The sequence below is a fragment of the Ochotona princeps genome, chromosome 12 (genome assembly GCF_030435755.1).
Source record: "Ochotona princeps isolate mOchPri1 chromosome 12, mOchPri1.hap1, whole genome shotgun sequence".
NCBI lineage: Eukaryota > Metazoa > Chordata > Mammalia > Lagomorpha > Ochotonidae > Ochotona > Ochotona princeps.
This window is the reverse complement of record NC_080843.1, coordinates 21557248-21577682: the sequence shown is the minus strand read 5'-3', so window position 1 is coordinate 21577682 and position 20435 is coordinate 21557248. Positions and strand designations below refer to the sequence as shown.

The window sequence follows — 20435 nt, the reverse complement described above, 5'->3', positions numbered from 1 at the left end:
ACTTTCAAAGAAGTTTTGGTAGCACATATAGGACAATCAGAAAATCTTCTAAGTATTCCATATCCACTGCATAGCTACTTTAGAATAATTAAAGTACTATACTTTTTCTTCCCAAAGATGGATCCTAATGGGTAATTGTGTAAGTACATTGCTACTTACAATCATTATGCAAAATATTGATAGCAAAACAATATTTCTTTAAAAATTGGCCAGCGGATAACCTCATTAGGAATAATAATGCCATAGGCAGCTTATTGAAGAAGCTGATTTGTAAATCTCATCAAAATACTTATGAGTAGCTTCTGAATTACATTTTGTAATGATCCCGGAGGATTCCTTTAAGGACTAAAATTTGAGATGTAGCAAAAGTTTTAGTTTGTCTAGCTGTAATACAAAATAATTCTGATTACAAATTAGGTAAATAAGTACATAAAAAAGGATCTTAAACATAATCACATCACTTTCCTGCTGATATTTGAATAGTAAGGAGAAGACAAATGTAGAAATGTTAAGTGGAAATTTCGTTCTTTGGATTATTTCAGACTTGGAAGTATAATACATTTAAATGTGAAAGGAAATATCTAGTTTGGGGCCCCGCGCGATGACACAGTGGTTAAGGTCCTTGCCTTGAATGCGCTAGGATCCCATATGGACGTGGGTTCTAATCCTGGCTGCTCCACTTCCCATCCAGCTCCCTACCTGTGGCCCAGGAAAGCAGTCTAGGACAGCCCAATGCTTTGGGACCCTGCACCCGCCTGGGAGACCCAGAAGAGCTCCTGGCTCCTGGCTTCGGATTGGCTCAATTCCGGCAGTTGAGGCCACTTGGGGAGTGAACCATCGGACCGAAGACCTTCCTTTCTATCTCTCCTGCTTTCTGTATATCTGACTTTCCAATAAAAATAAACAAAAATAATACTAATATCTAGTTTGGATATTTGGGTGGTACAATGCTACTTCAATCTTAAATGCTTCTGTGGGAAAATCATTTTCTAAAACTTTTACAACATGTTTTACATGCCACAGACTTAAAATCAATGGTGTTGTCTCATTGCTAAGTGAGGGAAAATAATTTCATAATATCATCTCCCATAAATACCCTTGTTAATAACTAGTGTACTGATATTTTTTATTTTTCTTTGATATATCATTACTAAGTTACACCATTTTAAGGCTCAGTATAGCAACATAAGCACTTTCTCCCTTTTAAAAAGTTCTTATTTTTTATCTACTTGAAAGAGAAAAAAAGAAAAAAGAGAGTGATCATTTTTCTGTTAGTTGATTCCTCAAATTCCTGTGGTCAAAATTCTGTATTTATGACTTCTAAAAGCAATGCAGATACTATTGTAGCAATTGATAACTAAAAAGCAAACACATTTAAATACATTTACCTAACATATCATTTAATAACTGTAGATAATGATGACTAAATAATAATATTTGCTGAATTATAGAGTACTGAAGATGAAGCTCATATTTTAGGTAGCAAGGATAAAAGGTATTGAATCAATAAACTTCTAACAACCCGATTTTCTTTAAAGATTTACTTATTTTTATTGCAAAGTCAGATATACAGAGAGCAGGAGAGTTAGAAAGGAAGGTCTTCGGTCCGATGGTTCACTCCCCCAGGTGGCCTCAACTGCCGGAGCTGAGCCAATCTGAAGCTAGGAGCCAGGAGCTCTTCTGGGTCTCCCAGGCGGGTGCAGGGTCCCAAGGCTTTGGGCTATCCTCGACTGCTTTCCCAGGCCACAGGCAGGGAGCTAGATGGGAAGCGTGGCAGCCTGGATTAGAACTGGCAACCATCTGGGATCCTGGCGTGGTCAAGGCGAGGACTTTAGCCGCTAGGCTACAGCGCTGGGCCCGACAATCCGACATTTTACATTATGTATTTAATAAGGGGAAATATTTATATGGGAATAATAATATATTATTCAAACATGAGCAACTGAAAAATGTACCTGTGTTGTGACAGAAATAGTTCTTTTATTTTTGAAACATTGGGTTTTATAGTAATATGTACAACTTTTTAAATGCTTTCAAGCCTCAAGGTACCTCCCCTTCATTAAGTAACATGGAAAAAAGACAAGGATCCAATTCTGTTTGTCAGTAATACCAACTGTGATTTTGCACATGAAGCCATTGGGGAATTTCCTTCTGATTAAACAGTATCACCTTAGGCTGTCCTGCAAACACAAACACTGGAATCCCATATGGGCACTGGTTAATGTACTGTCCACTCTACTTCCCATCACCCTCCTGCTCATCGTATGTCTGGAAGCTAGTGCAGGATGGTCAAGACCTTTCATACCCCACACCCACATGGAAGAACTTCCTGACTTGAAACTGGCTCAGCTCCCACTATTGAGGCCATTTCGGGGGTGAAGGATGGAAAGAAGATCTTTGCCAATATCATGAGGTGCGTGTATACACACACACACTTATATCATTTTTAAAAGGTTTATTTTTTCTTGGCAAGGTAGACTTCTAGCGAGAGAGACAGAAAGATCTTCCATCTGGTGGTTCACTCCCCAAGTGGCCACAATGGCAGAGCTGAGCCAATCCAAAGGCAGGAGCCAGGAGCTGTTTCAGGGTGTATCACGTTGGTACAGGATCCCGAGTCTTTGGACCATCTTCTACTGCTTTCCCGGGAAATAAGCAGGGAGGTGGATGGGAAGTAGAGCATCCTGTATGTGAACCGCTTACTACCCACATGGAATTCTGGTGACTGCAAGGTGAGGGTTTAGCCACTAGGCTATTGCGCATGGCCCCAGACATTTATATCTTGAAGTTAATTATTCAGCTATGTGTCTTCTGAAATATTAATGGATAATGTTAAGGAGATCACAGATGAGTCACTAAAGAAGTTGCAAAGAGGTAAAGAAATCTTTTCCTTTTATATGTCGCACAGTAGCAACCCATTTCATGTATGTTTCAAGCTAAGTAACATTCAGTCTAGAGGCATTGACAGCATGAATTCTCACACAATGTTTCAAGCTAAGTAACATTCAGTCTAGAGGCATTGACAGCATGAATTCTCACACAATCTAGTGGGTTGGTCATCGGTTGCTGATCTTTTTCCAAAGGAAAATGAAACTAAAGTCTTTGTGAAAAAAAGATTATTTTGCAACCTGAAGCAAGGTGCCTATATGTGCTTTGCTTTGTAAAAATAAGAGACCCCAAGGGCCCAGTGGTAGCCTAGTGGCTAAAGTCATCACCTTGCATGTGCTGGAAACACATATGAGCTCCGGTTCTTGTTCCTGTGGCCACACTCCCCAGGCAGCTTCCTGCTTGTGCCTTGGGAAGGCAGTCAAGGATGGCCTAAAGCTTTGGGACCCTGCAGCTGCGTGGGAAACCCAGAAGAGGCTTCCGGGTCCTGGCTTCAGATCAGCTCAGCTCCAGCTGTTGCGGCTGCTTGGGGAGTGAATCGATGAATGAAAGATCTTCCTCTCTATCTCTCCTCCTCTTTGTATATCTGACTTTAAAATAAAAATAGACAAATTTTTAAAAAAGAATAAATACCACATTAAAAAGAAAAGAATAAGAAAGCTCCAAAGTGTAAAAACATAGACTGAACACGGAAATATGTGGAAAACCTCACCGTTTAATTCTTCCCTTATCTCTTTGAAATATGTGGGGGAAAAATTCTAAAAACAAGCCTCTTTTCAACTTTGTGATGAACAGGCGTCTTTCTGACACACCTGGGAAGTCATTGGTTAGTCATCACTGTGGAGCACAGCATCTCTAACTCCCACTTTATGAGAGAACTCATCATTTACAAACCCAATATAGGGACAACAACCCAAGCAAGGGCCTGGAGGAAAGCTCACAGTTTTAAATTGTTATATTAAAAAATTAATAAAAGTATATGAAATGAATCATCTAAATGGCAGGGTAAGAATGAGTTTAACTCAATGTAAGAGACATAAAAAGAAAATGCCAGATGATGAACTGCTGCTATAAAGCAAAGGGAACAAGCAGAAAAATTAATAAAATCAAAGGTTATTTCTTTGCACTGATAAACAAAATTGGCATTGCTGTCTCTCCCTGATATTCATTTGTCTGACCATGAAATTATCTATCTATCTATCTATCTATCTATCTATCTATCTATCTATCATTTATTTTTCCTGCAAAGCCTATCTAATCACTATTAAAAACAACAATACGATGGCATCATAGTTCCTAAGAGACTTCTGTGTTTCCTTTTAATTAAGCATGTGTTGCTTACTCAGTGGCACATTATTTTATCAGGGTGCTACAATTTGTTGTTGTTGTTGTTGTTGTTATTGTTGCTGTGATCAATGTGGTTGTTATGATGTCAATCCGAAAAAAAAATAGTAAAAAAAAAAATTTTTCTTTGATGGGTTAATCATATTATGTCCCGTTAATAGGAGTATTTTCTTTTTTAAAAATGATGTGTTCAAATTGTATGAAAGGCCCTTTCTTTGATGTTGATGGTCATGGTTTTTGTTTGCCAATTTGTTATGATAATATTTTTGTTGATTAGATAGGTATTAGAAGATTAACTAACCTTCCATTTAAGGGATATAAAATATATTGTCTTGATATATTATCATTTTAAGTTTTACCAGGCAAGACTTAACAACATTTTGTCAAGAATCTTTCTATCTTTATTTATGTGTTAAGCTGCTTTATAATTTTACTTTGTATGTTGCTTCTATCATTTTTGGTATTTGAGGTATAATAATAAAATATGTTAAATAAACAATATTTGTTGCAGATTGTACGTTGGGCTTTTTCTTTTAAATACAAAATGAATAAAAATTTTGCTCAAATTTTGTTTTTAATTTATATTTATTTATTTGAGGACAGGGTGAAGAAAGTGGAGGCGAGAGAAAGAGAGTGAACCTTCCATCCATTGTCCACTTCCCCAATAACAACAAAGGTCAAGAATGGGCCAGGCTGAAGTCAAGAGCCTGGAACTTCTCTTGTTTGACCAGGCACTTAGGCCATCTTCCAGTGCTTCCGGGGTGCATCAATAGGGTGCAGGAGTGTAGGTGGAGGAGCCGGGACTTAAACTAATACTATTATGGTGTGTTAGTGTCACAAGCATAGGCATAACTTGCTATGTGACATTCCAATCTCTGAGGTTTTCAACTATAATCCGAAATTGAACCTTTCACTCTACAACTTTTATCCATACAAAATTAATTTGTTCAGAATGACATGTATATTTGAGGTATTAAAATTCCAGCAAAAGAAAACTTGAGGCTCATTTTCTCAACATTTTGAGAGAGAAAAAATTACATAAGGATAAAGGACAGATAACATAAGAAATAAAATCTTGAGCTTGTACTCTGTTACCAAGGAAGCCAAAACATAATTTGTGTAACGTTGTAATAATTGTCCTGACATGACTAGAATATAATTAATAATTATCAACTTTTTTGCCACATTATAATTCCTTAAGCAGTTTAGGTACAAGCAGAGAATGCCTAAATATGTCTTGAGCTGTTAAAACACATATGATGGTACACTTATTTGTTGTTATTCTGTCTGTAAATTATTGTTGATAATCATCTCCAATCAGGATAGTCCAAAAGTCTTTCCTTTCTTTAAAAAAAAAATTTACATCCTTCTCCTTGCCTGTCTCTTCAAAATGCAAGTGTTAGTAAGGGGCTCTTTGGTTAACATAGTAAATTCTACATAAACTAGCTTTTACTTATTCTAATTTGAGTGGTCTTTCTTTACCACTATACCCACCATCTACAGGAAAATACCTAATCCCATTTTCTCCTGTGAATTCATGTTTCAGTCTGCCATTTTAATTTATTTTCCATTAAAATCAAATATTCAAGAAAAAATTCAATTAAGGCAGTCAGGTATATTTCTGACATTTGTGCTGCAAGGTGAGGATTTAGCCACAGTTAAAAACAGTTTATGGAAACCTCACAGGTTTGAAGCAAAACCATGCTTTTTTGTCTTGTTTTTAGTGTAACCATTATTGCTTTTAGAAATAGCATTTGCAATGATGGCAGACAGTGAAAGAATAAAAACCACCTTAAATTTTGAATGATTAGCAAATTATCATATTACCTTAAATTTTACTTACTTACTTACTTACTTATTTATTTATTTATTTTAGCTTGACAGAAGATAGTTTGGGCTACGCACCATAGGCAAAGTGATGAGCCTGTAGCTGTGGCTTCTTTTCTGCTTACCTGAGATGTTGTTGGTTTCACTTGTTTCTAAATCAGAACTCAAACTGGAACATTCACAAAAATTTAAGAGTTGCTAAAGAACTAACTTTACAATAAGATTAAGTAGGTTTTTAGCCTTCAAACACCTACTTAATCTTATTATGAGGTGTATGTGAATAATAATTTATCTCATGAGGTTAACTGCATGTTGTACACCAAAAGCGGAAAAAAAAAGTCAGTTGCTCTAGATAATATTTGCATCTCCTCAAATTCCTATGTTGAAACTCTAAAACTAAATGCAGTGTTATTTGGAGAAGTACCTCATAGTAGGACTAATATCTTCCTCCCAGTCTCATCAGCATTATGCCAGGTTAAAGCAGGAAGAGGACAATTGGAACTAGGAAGAAGTAACTCAGTAGACTTTGTACATGCTGGCCCTTTGAGGCTTGTATCTTGGAGATTTAGCTTTCCTGCTTCTAGAACCAGAAAAAAATTATTACTTAAGTCATCTACTGTCTATATCTGTCCAAGCTAGCGCATACAAAATAGGTATAATTCAAGAAACAAGGACTTCCATTAAGAAATAAAGATGGAGAAGTGGAGGTATACATGATGTAAGTGTATTGTGAATTAGAAAATGTGGCTCTTGAGACATCTGGAGAAACAGACTAGTAAAAAATGCAGATAATCTCAATTATTAATTAGGTAAACAGAAGATAAAGTGAAGGCAGGATACATCTGCTTAAATCTCACAAAATTAAATCAGTGTTTTGTAAATTTGCCTAACTATAAGAATGTCTAGAGGCCTGTTAAAATTGTGGATATAAAACCCACCATTGTGAAATCTAGTGATCTTGACTTGGAATAGGCCCAAGGATATGCACACTTTTGTCAAAATCCCTAGATAAATCAAAAATGGCCCAATTCTGATCTAAAAATAATTTTGTATGAGGAACAGTGTTAATTATCAGCAGATGTTTGAAACTCAGATAATCATGATTGAAATGATGCTTTTATTTATAATAACAACAAACATGTTTTGAAAAATGTTTCTAAAGGGAGATTTGAATGAACTCCCAGGTTTCAGAATGTTGTCTGGCACAGTAAGCCAGGGACATGAAAGATGTTTTATCGTGTTACTTGTAAGTAGTTTGGACTTAAAAGTGCAGGAAGGGAAAGTTGATTGTTTACAGATGCATGAAACAGTCACATACTGCTTATAATTCTTGGCAAGTATTCAGTCAGAAACATCTGCTAGAATTTAGCAGTGAGCCATGTATCCACTGATCTCTCTACCTGTTACTCTAATTACTACACTATAAAATTTTTATTTTTATTCTAGCTCCCTCTGATTTTGGCTGGGATATCATAGAATAAACACAGCAGGGAACAAGAGTCTAACAAAGAAAAGGAAGGAAACAATGCAGAAAAGTAAAGAAAATGCATTTAGAAACGCTATGCTGTGAATGGAATTAAAAACAGACCTCTACATCCCACAGTTTCTACTTCTAACATTTCCTCAAGAGTTGTGGAAATTGCACTAAAATAACTCATTGGACAGAATTAATGGCAAGTAATAAATTGCATAGGTATATACATCAAAATAGGGAGAGAGTAATTTATCATGTCCTGTACTGTCCTGTTTCTTAAAGTATAATGCAGCAACATAGTGTACTACAAGTTAATATTACTTTTCCCTATTTCTAAAGGTCTGATTGAGCTCACATAATATTGACTTTTGTGATATGACCATTTTTGCTGAGAAGTTTGGTTATCTATACACAAAATGATTTTGAGAGTCTGAACAATTAATGCCATGACAAAAGGAAAAAAATAAATACATATGGTTGCAGGAGATGCCAGTGCCCAAAGCTAATCAAGGTGCAAGATTTGGTATATTTTTATCTGAGAGGTTTTACTAATTTCGGAACCTCACGTTTCCAGTAAATTAATACATATTTCTAAACTTCAAAAGAAAACTTAGTATTAGTTGCTTCAAATAAAATTAAGCTTAGAAGTTATACTGATAAAAAGTCCAAATGTAATGTAGCTAAGTCCAAATGCATCCATGTGACCATGTTTGCTGTATTTCATTTTAATGTATTTTTTGTAATGAACTGTCACCATGCAGTATCAGCATGTTGGTGACACAGTAACAGTTCCTGAAGTAGTCATCTAGACTCCACAGTTATCTAAGTACTGGAATCTGTGTCTGCCTCTCTGTTGATACAAGCAGGGAGATTTGGTGAAGGTGTTTATTTAATGACAGTTCCCTGCACAATGTCTTAATTATCCACTCTATTTACTTATCTTGGATACACAAATTAAACAAATGATTTTGTTTTCAGCAAAGAAAACTTCTAGGCAAGAATCTCAGATTGTTAAAGAAATACAAAAAGTATTCAGCATTTAATTCATCACACTGGTAGCTTTCCCTTACAGAGCAGTAAACGAATGCTTTCTGTTTAGAATTGAAAATTGCGTCTCCTATGGCTCACATTTATGTTTCATCTAAGAGCAGGTGGAAGAAATATGCATGCCAAGAAACTTCCCATGGCATCACAGTTTGAGGCACTAAACTCAAAGGGGACTGTTTCACTAGTAAACAACTCTACTTCGCATGCTGCTGACATGAAACAAGCTCCCCACATATGTAGTTCAGTGCACATTATGCCCACTCAGTATCTCATTGCAAAATTGTTAGTAAACCATTACGCTCCAACTCAGAATTTCCTAAATAAGGAACATGTAGTAAATGATCAGGGAAAAAGTATGTATTTTCACAAAAGTCATTGTGCCATAGCAGGTAAAGCCATGCCTAGCACATTGGCACTTCACATGGGTAACAATTTGAGTCCCAGCTGCTCCACTTTCTATTACCTGGGAAGCCTATGGAACTCTATCATAAAACAAAACATTTTTAAATGAAAAAAAATTGCCTGGGAAAGGGAGCAAAAGATTACCTAAGCATTCAAAACACTTCTTCCCATGTGGGGAAAATGGATAAAGATATTCGTCCAGGTTCTGTCTGCTGTGTATGGCCTGTTACAGTGCTGCAGGAATCACAATTCCAATTCTCAAAACATACTACAGAGAAGTGATTATCAAAACCTTCTGGTACTGGTGCAGAAACACAGAAGATTCATAGACGAGAATAGATACACCAGAAGGGATCCCACATCTGTATAGCCAATTAATCTTTGACAAGCAAACTGAAAACGATCCAGGGAAAAATGCCTGGTCTCCTCACAAATTGTTGTTGGGACAACTGCACAGCAGCTTACACAAGAGGCAAGACACGTATCTGTCACATTATACAAAATCAGCTCTAAATGGATTAAGGATCAAAATCTACACTCAGAAATGATCAAATTATTAAAGGAAAACATAGGAAGCACTCTCCAAGTTAAAAGAATGGGTAAAGATTTCTTGGAAAAGACACCAAAAGCATAGGCAGTCAAAGCCGAAAAAAACAAATGGGACTACATCAAATTAAAAAGCTTCTGTACAGCAAAGGAAACAATTGACAAAGTAAAGAAGCAATCAAAGAATGGGAAAAAAAATCATTGTACACTACACAACTTATTGGGGACTAAGATCCAGGATTTACAAAGAGCTGCAGAAACCCAGGAACAACTAAAAAAAAAAAAATCCCTGTGAAGAAATGGGTGAAGTGAATGAGCAGATATTAAAAAAAAAAAAAAAAAAACAGATTCAAATGGCCAATAGATATATGAAAAGATGATCAGGCTCCCTATGTGTCAGGGAGATACAAAGGAAAATCACACTGAGTTTCCACCTAACTGCACCGAAGTTGGCTTACATGCAGAAATTTACTAACAACTCCTGCTGGCATGGATGTGGGTAGAAAGGTACCTTCCTTCACTTCTGGTGGGAGTCTAGGCTAGTACAACCACTATGGAAATCAGTATGGAGAGTGCTTAGAGAATTGCAACTAAATCTGCCATATGGCCCAGCTAGCCCACTCATAGGAATATATCCAAAGGAAATGAAAGTTGCTTATGAAAAGGGGGTCTGCAATCCTATATTTACAGCAGCACAATCTACAATATTTTTTAAACTTTTTAAAACCATATTATTTAGGTCTCTTAAAAATTATATCAGTGGGAAAATCATTAGTACTGAAAATAGGTCTTTTCTCCGGATAAACTTTGGAAAGGTGCCTAGGGGACTTCTTTTGGACAATATTTTGTTCTTATCCTTGTCCTTAAGCCTTCCTAGGCCAGGTGTAGCAATGGTTTTGTTCTGTTATTTCACAAGGTTATATTGTTGCTTCTTCCAGGAATTTTTCTATCATTGCCCATTTAATCTGCACCATCATTTCTTATAAACCCCACATGGCTTTTGACATATTATGAATTGAGCTCAGTTTATCCCAAAATCTATTTTTATCTATCACAACAGTTGCTCCATTAAATCTGTTTATTGCTTTAACTCATGTCCAGGTATGATTCTTTTTGATATATCATAAGGTAAAGTCACAATATTTTATTGGTACGAATAGTCTCGTATATTCAGCTATAAGCAGAAATCTACCGGAAGGTGGCTTTCTCAGAGTATCTTAAAAGCTGCCCTTAAGCAATATTTGGCCTAAAACCTGATTTTATACAAAAGTAAGCCAAGGAGCATGGCATGATAGCCTCATGGCTAAAGTCCACACCTGGTGTATTCCAGGATCCCATATGGGTACCTGTTTGTATTCTAGCTGATCCACTTCCCATCAGGCTTCCTACTTTGTGATCTGTGAAAGCAGTCAAGGATGGCCCAAAGATTTGAGACCCATCACATGCATGGAAGACCCAGAAGAAGCTCCTGGCTCCTTGTTTTGAATTGGTTCAGCTCTGGTCATTATTGCCCCTTCTGGAGTTGACCAGTGGATAGAATATCTTTCTCTATGTCCCTCTCTTTCTAAATCCGTCTTTCCAATAAAAATAAATAATTTTTTAAGTAAACCAAGGCCTTAGAAGTGTATGAATCTACTCAAGGCTACATTGGAAACTTGATTCTTGGCACAGGTAGAAGATCAGTAGTGCTGGAGAGCAGATCCAGCTGCTTTCAGAGCTTGCAAAGTTTACGTGGAGCAGTGAGAAAGAAGGCAAGAGGAGTCGTGGACCATGCGGCATGATGCTCATAATTGACAACTCACAAAAGCTGCCTTCTTTATTACATTTAGTATATCATTTACATAATTGTTACATTTGTTACACGATTGATACAGAAATGATCACAAACTTGTCCAACATCCAATTGTTTCATTTTTATTTCATGGTTAAAAGAATACAAAAACAATTCTAGAAGACGTTATTACTATTTTATTTCAAAGAAAACATTTTCAGTAAACCATTATTCATTCATACCGGCAATTAGTCACCCAGTGGAAGCCAGGAACTCCCCAGTTGGCAGCACATGCAGTTACATGGTTACAAGTGGCTTACTTATATCCCAAAAAAATTTTTCACTAAACCTAAACTAATATTACTTAAAATATAAAGAATATAGAATTAAAGGAAAGATTATAAATGAAAGAAATTTATGGAGGTATATATCATAGATTCTCTATTAAACCTTAATATCAGTCATTTACTAATTTCCATCATCTTCATCTAGTAGATTTAATTATTTTGTTGCTGTTGTTCTTTTGTTAAAGGGCAGTGAAATCGAACAGAGAAATTCAGCCTTGCTATGAATGGAAAACCTTTACAAAAAATTTCTTTTTATCTTTTCTAACTATTTCCCTTCCCTAAACATTTGGGCAAAATGTGGTCTCAACTGTGCTACTGTATGCTTTCAGCTGTGTCTCATTGACTTAAGTTTGTAAAAACCCTTGTACCATACCATGATTGATAAAAGCAGTTTTCAGTATTAAACTGGTTACAGAAATCATTTCACATTTGCAGAAAATCACCACCCTCAGAATTCCATGAAATATCAGAGAGGTGATAAAGTGTCCATCCTATGAGGTGAGGCAGCAATAAGGTGATTAGAGACATTCTGCCAGGCCTTACCATACAGGCAGAAACTCCTCGTAGCCTTTCTTACTGAGGAGCTGTGCTCATTACACCTATGCCACACACCCCAAGGGCTTCCCACACTGGAGTGCTGTGATGTTTCCACATTGACGATAACACAAAATAATGGATTGTGTAATCCTGGGAAATATATTTTAAATCTGATACTATTAACTATTAAGAGTTGAGGTACAATAAAGGAGAAATTATAAAATGCTATTTGATGTGCATTTAAAAAATGATCATAAGTTCATTGACACAGTTATGACGTAGAAATGTAAACCACCAATAAAAATTAAGGAAAAGAAATGAGTACAGGAAAAATGTGAGAATTAGGAAAAAAACAATCATAGAGGTACTAAGAATGTTTGTAAAGATGATTTTTTTTATCTATCCCATAAATGAAAGTAGAAATAGTCTTCTCAGTACATGAAAGGAACAATCAAAATCAAATCATGTTTGCCTATTTTGCAGATTCCCCAGAGTGGTATGCAAAACCAATAAGTAAATAAAACATAATGAATGCAATAAATCAAAATGACACAATATGAGAGAATTCTAAATGTATAATAACAACAATTCCCAGTATCCCATGTTGATCTATGAAATTGATGAAATATTCATTATGGATGGGAATCTGACCCAGCAGTTTAAAAAATTGTGGTGGATGGAGAGAGGGAGAAAAAAAGAGAAGAAAGCTAGGGCAATCCTCCCATCTATGGCTTCATTCTCTACCAGCCACAGGAGCCAGATACCCCAGGAACTCCTTGCTGGTCTGCCACAAGCATGGGAGGGAACAAAGGTCTTAGGCCACCTTCTTTTCCTTTTCAAGTGCAATAGCATAGAGTTGTATCTGAGGCAGGATAGGCGGTATCAGACTAACGCTGCAATGTGGGAAGTAGCAGTGCAAGAAACAAATTAAACTACTGTGCCCCTATACTAGCCCAAAGATATTCACGTATTTTCACTTATGGTGCTATAGTTTGTAGATTTTACATCAAATTCTTTATGGATAATTAACTGATGGTGGACTCTGTTACAGATCATTCTTGATTTGACATGTAGTAAGCACATATATTTTCTTTTATTTCATTTAAGATTTATTTATATTTCATGGAAAGGCATGACTACAAAGAGAAGGAGAGACAGAGAGGAAGAGTTTCTGTCTAATCAGTCACTCCATAAGTGACTACAACATCCAGGGTTGAGCGTATCTGAGTTAGGAGACAGTTTTTCCAGGTCTCCCACGTGGCCGTAGATCTCCAAGAGTGTTACATTCTAAGTTTCTTGCAGAATTCTGAATGCAAGGGTATCCTATCAACTTTATATTTTATGATTGATCAAATCACTGGGAACTCTTAAGAAGAAATGGGGAATAGAATTGAGGCATAGAATATATAAAATAAATATTCAATTGAAAATACGTATCTTCAAACATTTGGCTGTTATTATTTAAATGGCTATTTTTCCATTCAGACTGATCACATTCTAGTTTTTAAAAATTTTCCTTCTGTTTCTTCTAGCCCACTTGGTATATGAGCATAGAGCTGAGCAGAGAGTGTACTTGAATACTTTCCAATCAACAAATGAGAGTCCACAGAGTTCTTTCTCTCTCTCTCTCTTTCTTTCTTTCTTTCTTTCTTTCTTTCTTTCTTTCTTTCTTTCTTTCTTTCTTTCTTTCTTTCTTTCTTTCTTTCCCTTCCTTCCTTCCTTCCTTCCTTCCTTCCTTCCTTTTTGATTTAGTTTTATTTTTATTGAAAAGGCAGATTTAGAGAGAAGACAGACAGAGAGAAGATCTTGAATCTGCTGGTTGATTCCCCAAGAGTAGCCACAGTGGCTGGAAATGAGCCAATTGAAACACAGGAAACAGAAGCTTCTTTTGGGTCTCCCACATGTACACAGGGTCTCAACACTTTGGGCCATCTTCACTGCTTTCCTAGGCCTCAACCAGGGAGCCATAAGGGAAGTGGAGCAGCTGGGGCACACACGGGTGCCCATATGGGATCCCGGTGGTTGCAAGGTGAGGATTTAGTCATTAGTCCATCAAGCTTATACCCTTAGTTCAGTGTTTCTAAAGTGTAGATCAAATCATGTTCCCTTGCTGCATGAGCGTTTGTTATCTGAATTTTTTTATCTCATTATCTTGAATCTAACAACAGACATTTTCGTAAGCTGCTGTGATTTGTTTCGTATTTTATGAATATAGAAAAAATTACTTCTGAATAACTAACTTGGCATTTCTCCTCTCAAAAATCCCCTTCTCCAGATTATATATGTCTGCTTACTATTTGTTGTTTTGTTGGTGTCTAATACTTTTCTGTAGAAAGTAGAGTTCATAAGCCCTAAAATAATTAAACATAATCCTGAATATTGCTTTTCAGGAAGGGTTTGAGGAAAAAATCTTTGAGTAAATGATTGATGAATGTTACACACTTTTATGTGATTATAATACATTAAATTTTTCCTGTCTTATTTTTGAATAGATATTTGATTAGAACACACTATCAAGTATAAGATTTTAGCAATATTTAAGATAAAATGTTTTTTTATTTAGAAAGATGTTTCTTTTTTATATTTGCATTTGCCTTATTTTTTAAAATTTATTTATTAATTACATTGTATTATATGACACAGTTTTATAAGTACTGGGATTCCCCCCACCCCTCCCCTAACCCTCCCTCCATGGTGGATTCCTCCACCTTGTTGCATAACCATAGCTCAAGTTCAGTTGAGATTCCTTCATTGCAAGCATATACCAAGCATAGAGTCCAGCATCTTATTGTCCAGATAGGTTCAATGGCTTCTTAGGGAGACCTTCTCTGGTCTGAAAGTAGAGCCAGCAGAGTATCATCCTGATCAATTAAAAGTCCCAACATAACATCAGCAACAATTTATAACATTATGGAATTAATTGACATAGTATTGAGCAACCAATATGTTAAAAATAAATGCAAGTTCTTAACTACATCCTGTGACTCTTTCATTGACATTTCAATTTTAGTTTATATACAACGAATTCTATACATCTTAAAATAGCTATAGATTACTGTTCAGCTGTCTCACATGCAATCGGATATTGTGAAGAAACCAACGAACCAACAATAAACGTGAGTCAGACTGCTTATGATCTACATCAAAGAATTGTAAGACCTAACATACTTTTAATACCCTATGTTATTCGGTAATGGGGTGGGAGAGCGGAGAAATCTTCCATCACCCTAGAAGGTGTGAGGAAGACATGAAATATTAGTTACTCCTCACTAGGGTATGGAGGATTTCTCTGCACACCCCTCCTAAAACTGTTCTGCACCTAAACTGTTGACATATGTCTTGTTGGAGTTACAAGCCAGTCTAGACTACCCGAATAAAAGCCAGGTTCAGCAAAATTATGCTTCAATGCTATAAAAGGCTAAATATTATAATGAAAATAGACAAAAGAAAGATGTTTCTTTAAAATGCAATCAGAAGTCACATAAAGAAGGATGAAATAGTGAAGATAGTTGCTGAACATAATAGCCTACCCTTATAACAGGAATTATGCAAATCTCTTAGGACATGTTTCTAGCCATCTAGATTATCCAAGAGATTTATTTCCTGTTATTCTGGAAGAGGCTAATGGCAGAGGAACTGTTAGAACCAGATCTGCATGGTACAAACCCCTTAGACTCAACAATACACGCTAAAATAGGTTTTACCACATTTCTAAAATAGGTTGGTCCAACTGGCACTGCAATTTGAAACTTCCATTGGGAACTGATCTGTTGATCTAATCTTTAGGATTTGGATGATCTTGTTTGCTCATCTCTTTACTGGAATCATACCTAGAATTATTTAATAGTATGAAATTTAAAAAGGGATAACACTGACAAATTCTGTTAGAATGATCATAGCAAGCAAACAAATAAAAATAATTTGTCAAAGAAAATATGTTGTATTGGCGACATCATTTTTTTTTTCTGTTTTGGTCCCCAGATGCTGGACTGGTCACCTAAGCCAAATAAAGAGAATTGCTAGCAATTAAAAACCAATTCATTGAAGTGCAGCTGTAGCAATGAACTCAGCTGCCAGCCTCCTTATTGTCAATAGAAACAAATGCTAATTGTTTCCAGTGAAAACAATGCTATTTGGTTGTGAGAATAATTTTGACATACTGATTTCATTTATAAAAAAGTTGTTATCAGAAGTATGAGGATAAAATATAACTTTTGCCAATATAACAGATATTCTACTTTTAAATACATATGCACATGTTAGGATTACATAGCTTGAAAAAACAGCTTAAATATGATAAATGCTATTTATTCAAATTAGGTCATATGCACATATAATTATAATGAAACAAAGTATCACAATGCATCACATAAATATGTATGATTGTTCCATGTCAACAAATATGAGGGTGAAGAAAGTTGAAAAGACTAAAGATATTTAGCTAATTAGGGATTTAATAATACCCTTTTATATTTAATATCATAAAAGATGCATTGGTGTGTTTGGGGATTCTCTTTCTGAGATCTATTTTTTCTATACCATACAGATGAGCATTGTCTGACTATTGAATAGCTTCTAAATTACCTGAGGGTAAAAGTCACCTTCAGTTGATGACACAGATTTCTTTGGCTTTTTTGCTTGCTTTGTATTGGCAGCACATTGAGTTTCTTGTTATTTATGCTTCAGTACTTACTGTAATTTTGAAGTTACTTGTTTCTGCTTGAGTGTCCTCTAAGATGCTGGCAGTTTTGAAAGTCACAAGTAAATGTTTCGCCTACTTGTATATAACCCATTCTTTTAAAAAAATGATTTATTTTTATTTTTATTGGAAAGGCAGCTATCCAGAGAAGGAAAGACAGAGAGGAAGAGCTTCCTTCAACTGACTCACTCCCTTAGTGGCACCAATGGCCAGAGCTGAACTGACCTGAAGCCAGGAGCCCAGAGCTTCTTCCAAGTATCCCACACAGGTGCAGGCTCCCAAGGCTTTGGGCTGTCCTCTATTGCTTTCCCAGGCCACAAGCAGGAAGCTGGATGGGAAGTGTGAACAGGACTAGAACCAGCACCCATATGGGATCTCAGCACGTGCAGGCAAGAACTTTAGCCACTAGGCTACCATGTTGGGCTCTATAATCCACTCTTATACATCATGTTTACTACATATCCTGGCTTGGGAGCAAGGAAAACATGAGTAACAGAATACTAAATGAAGAAAATCGAGAAAAGAAATAATCTTAAATACATTTTCATGATTTATACGTTTCTGCAAGATTCTAATTATTAGAATTTCCCTTTAATTATATCAGGGTTGATTTTGACGTGTGGTGAATATTAGTACCCAGGTTCTATTTATTAATGAAAGTCATTTACTAAGCAATTTTTTGCTGTGTATATCTTAGTTAAATTTATATTCGACATTTTATCAGACGTATGTACAAATTACACATTATAAAGCCTTTGGATGATTGCATTGGCAGCAAATATACTAAAATTAGAATAATACAGAGATTAGAACGGACCAAGTGCAAGGATGACATGAAAATTTGTGAAACATTTCATATTTAGAGGAACACCCCTGTTAATCCACAGCACTCACTGTTGAGCACAAGAGCTAGCTCTGGGAGTAGATTAGACCAGTTTGGGCTACAACACCTATTGGCATATTTGTGAGCTGTGTCTGGGGCAAGGACAGGTAGTGTCAGTCCACAACACACATTGTCATCAGTGAGAGCCAGGACAGTTGTGCCAGGCCTGGTTGGATTTCAACACCTGACAGTTCACATGTGAGCTGAGGCTGGGCCAGTTTGGGCCAGGATGCTGTAGCCGCTGTTAAGTGCTCACAGTTGGGCCTGGCTGGATTTAGTCAGGTAACACCAGCTGCTAGTGACCTTCAAAAAAGGGGCAGCTCATCTCAGATTTGACTGTAGCATCTGCTAGTGCACACAAGACTCAGTGTTAGGGCAAAACTGACCATACAGTTACATTCACCACTTGTGCATAGTCAATGCAGGTGACAGATTGAACCTGACCCTACACTGGCAGGCACACACAAGAGTCAAGTCTGAGGGCCTGGAATGATGGGTTAGTGGTTGAGTGCTCACCTTGCGAATACCAGAATTTCTTATGGGTTCAGGTTCATTTCCTGGTTTCTCCACTTCCCATCCAGGTCCCAGTTTGTGGCCTGGGAAATCAGTAGAGGAAGACCCAAAGCCTTGGAACTCTGCACCCACTTAGAAGACCTGGGAAAGACTTCTGGCTCCTGGCTTCAGCTCAGTTCAGTTCCAGCCACTGCAGCCATTTTAGGAGTGAACCAGCAGATGGACAATCTTTCACCCTGTATCTCTTCTCTCTATCTCTCTAAAGCTGTCTTTACAAAAAGGAAATACAATGAAATTAAGACAAAACAAAACAAAATGTCAAGTCTGAGGTCACCCCAAACTAGATTTCTTGGAAATTGCTGGACTCAAAGGCTGGACACAGGCATAATCACAGAATGTGTTGTTTAGCAGAAGTGCATGTATTGGGATTGGACTTCCTTACTTGCTGAATTCTGTGCTGTGGACAGCAAGTCCATATGCCTATTTGGGACATGATCTGCCTTTTCAGAGGCTGGAAAGAAGAACAGGTTCCATAAGCTAAGCTTTGCAATATATTCCTGGATCAGTAGCTGCACTAAGGTTGACATTGTTAATCAATAAACCTTGGGAAATTTTTCTCAACTCTGGAGCAACTAAACCAAAACTCTCCGAACTATCAAAATCACTCAAGAACACTCTTTCCCACATTGGGGTATTTTATGCATCATCAAACAACCATCCCTCATTCCTGGTGTTGATGTATTTTGACAGCAAAGTACAGAACTTCCCATCCACCCCTGATAATTCAGGGAAAAAAATATCCTGAAACATTTGTCTTACCAACCGACTAACTTTCCTCTGTACTTAAACCTCCCCACCCTAATTGGAGGCCCACATAATCATACCTTCCTCTTAACTATGTAAATAATATTAAAAATAAAATAGTTTCATTGAAAAATATTATCAACCACAGTTTACCTGAAATATTCTAAAATTGAGAAACAGAATGTCATCTCTGTCTTTATGTGTTTACAAAAAAATTCTGAATCTTAGTTGCAAGTAAATTTAGTTACAGATTGAATTTGCAAATTTTGAAAGTAAGTTTTGAAATACAAGAAAACATATCAGAACTGGCATTGTAGCGTATCATGTAAAAGACACTGTCTGATTTGGGCTGGGATGTGTAAGTGGGTGTGCGTGAACAATCGGCACAAGATTTTTTCCCTCTATATAGCACACTTCCTCTTTGCAACTCCGAATTTTAAAATAAATATACGTGTCTTAGAAACTAAAAGACAAATGGCTGCACATTTAAATACAGAATATTTAGATGTGGAATTTAAAGTATTTGAAATCCTTAAAATCTGTTACGTTTTAAGTATTGCTAAAAAGAGCAATTTCCTTTGACTAAGAACCAAATTGAAGATAACATTTGGTTGGTTGATGGACATGTAAGAAAATGTTAGCTTTTGAGTACTGAAGTTCTGGTTGAGATAAATTCTGGGAAATATGATTCTGAAGGCAGTGAGTTGGAGAAGAAAAAATACATAAATGAAAGGAGCTATTGACCAAAGATATCTAAATTTTCATAAATGATTAATATGGCAAAAAGCAGTGGTGGGGATTGCTGATGTTTTGTTTTGACTACTGAACAGTAGGTCGAAGTAGGATAAGATCTTATAAAAATCTATGTGAATGTCAGCACTAAGGTCTTTGACATAAACATAGTTAAAAAATAATGACGTAAAAAAATATTTAGATCCAGTGCAGTAGCCTAATGGCTAAAGTCCTCACCTGGAATGCACCAGAATCCTATTTGGGCACCAGTCTGTGTCCCCAGCTGACCCACTTCTTATCCAGCTCCCTGCTAGTGGCCTGGGAAAGCAGCTGAGGACTGCAATTCCGTGGGGCCCTGCACCTGCCTGGGAGACTTGGAAGAGGCTCCTGGTTACTGACTCCAGATCAGCGCAGCTCCAGCCACTGCAGCCATTGGGGAGTAAATCAACAGACGAAAGATCTTCCTTTCTGTCTCTCCTCATCTCTGTATATCTGGCTTTACAATAAAAAAATAAATAAAATAAGTTTTTTAAAAGATATATTTAATGAATGGGAAGTCTTATAAAAGTTTGTATATATTTCATCCAGGATGGATAAGAGTGATATGTTTTGCTTTTACTCACTTG

At 36.5% G+C, this 20435-nt stretch overlaps 1 pseudogene; it reads left to right on the top strand.

Moving 5' to 3' along the window:
* The first annotated feature begins 17640 nt into the window (after positions 1-17640).
* LOC118758034 (U6 spliceosomal RNA) lies at positions 17641-17740 on the top strand (annotated as a pseudogene).
* The last annotated feature ends 2695 nt before the right edge of the window (positions 17741-20435 follow it).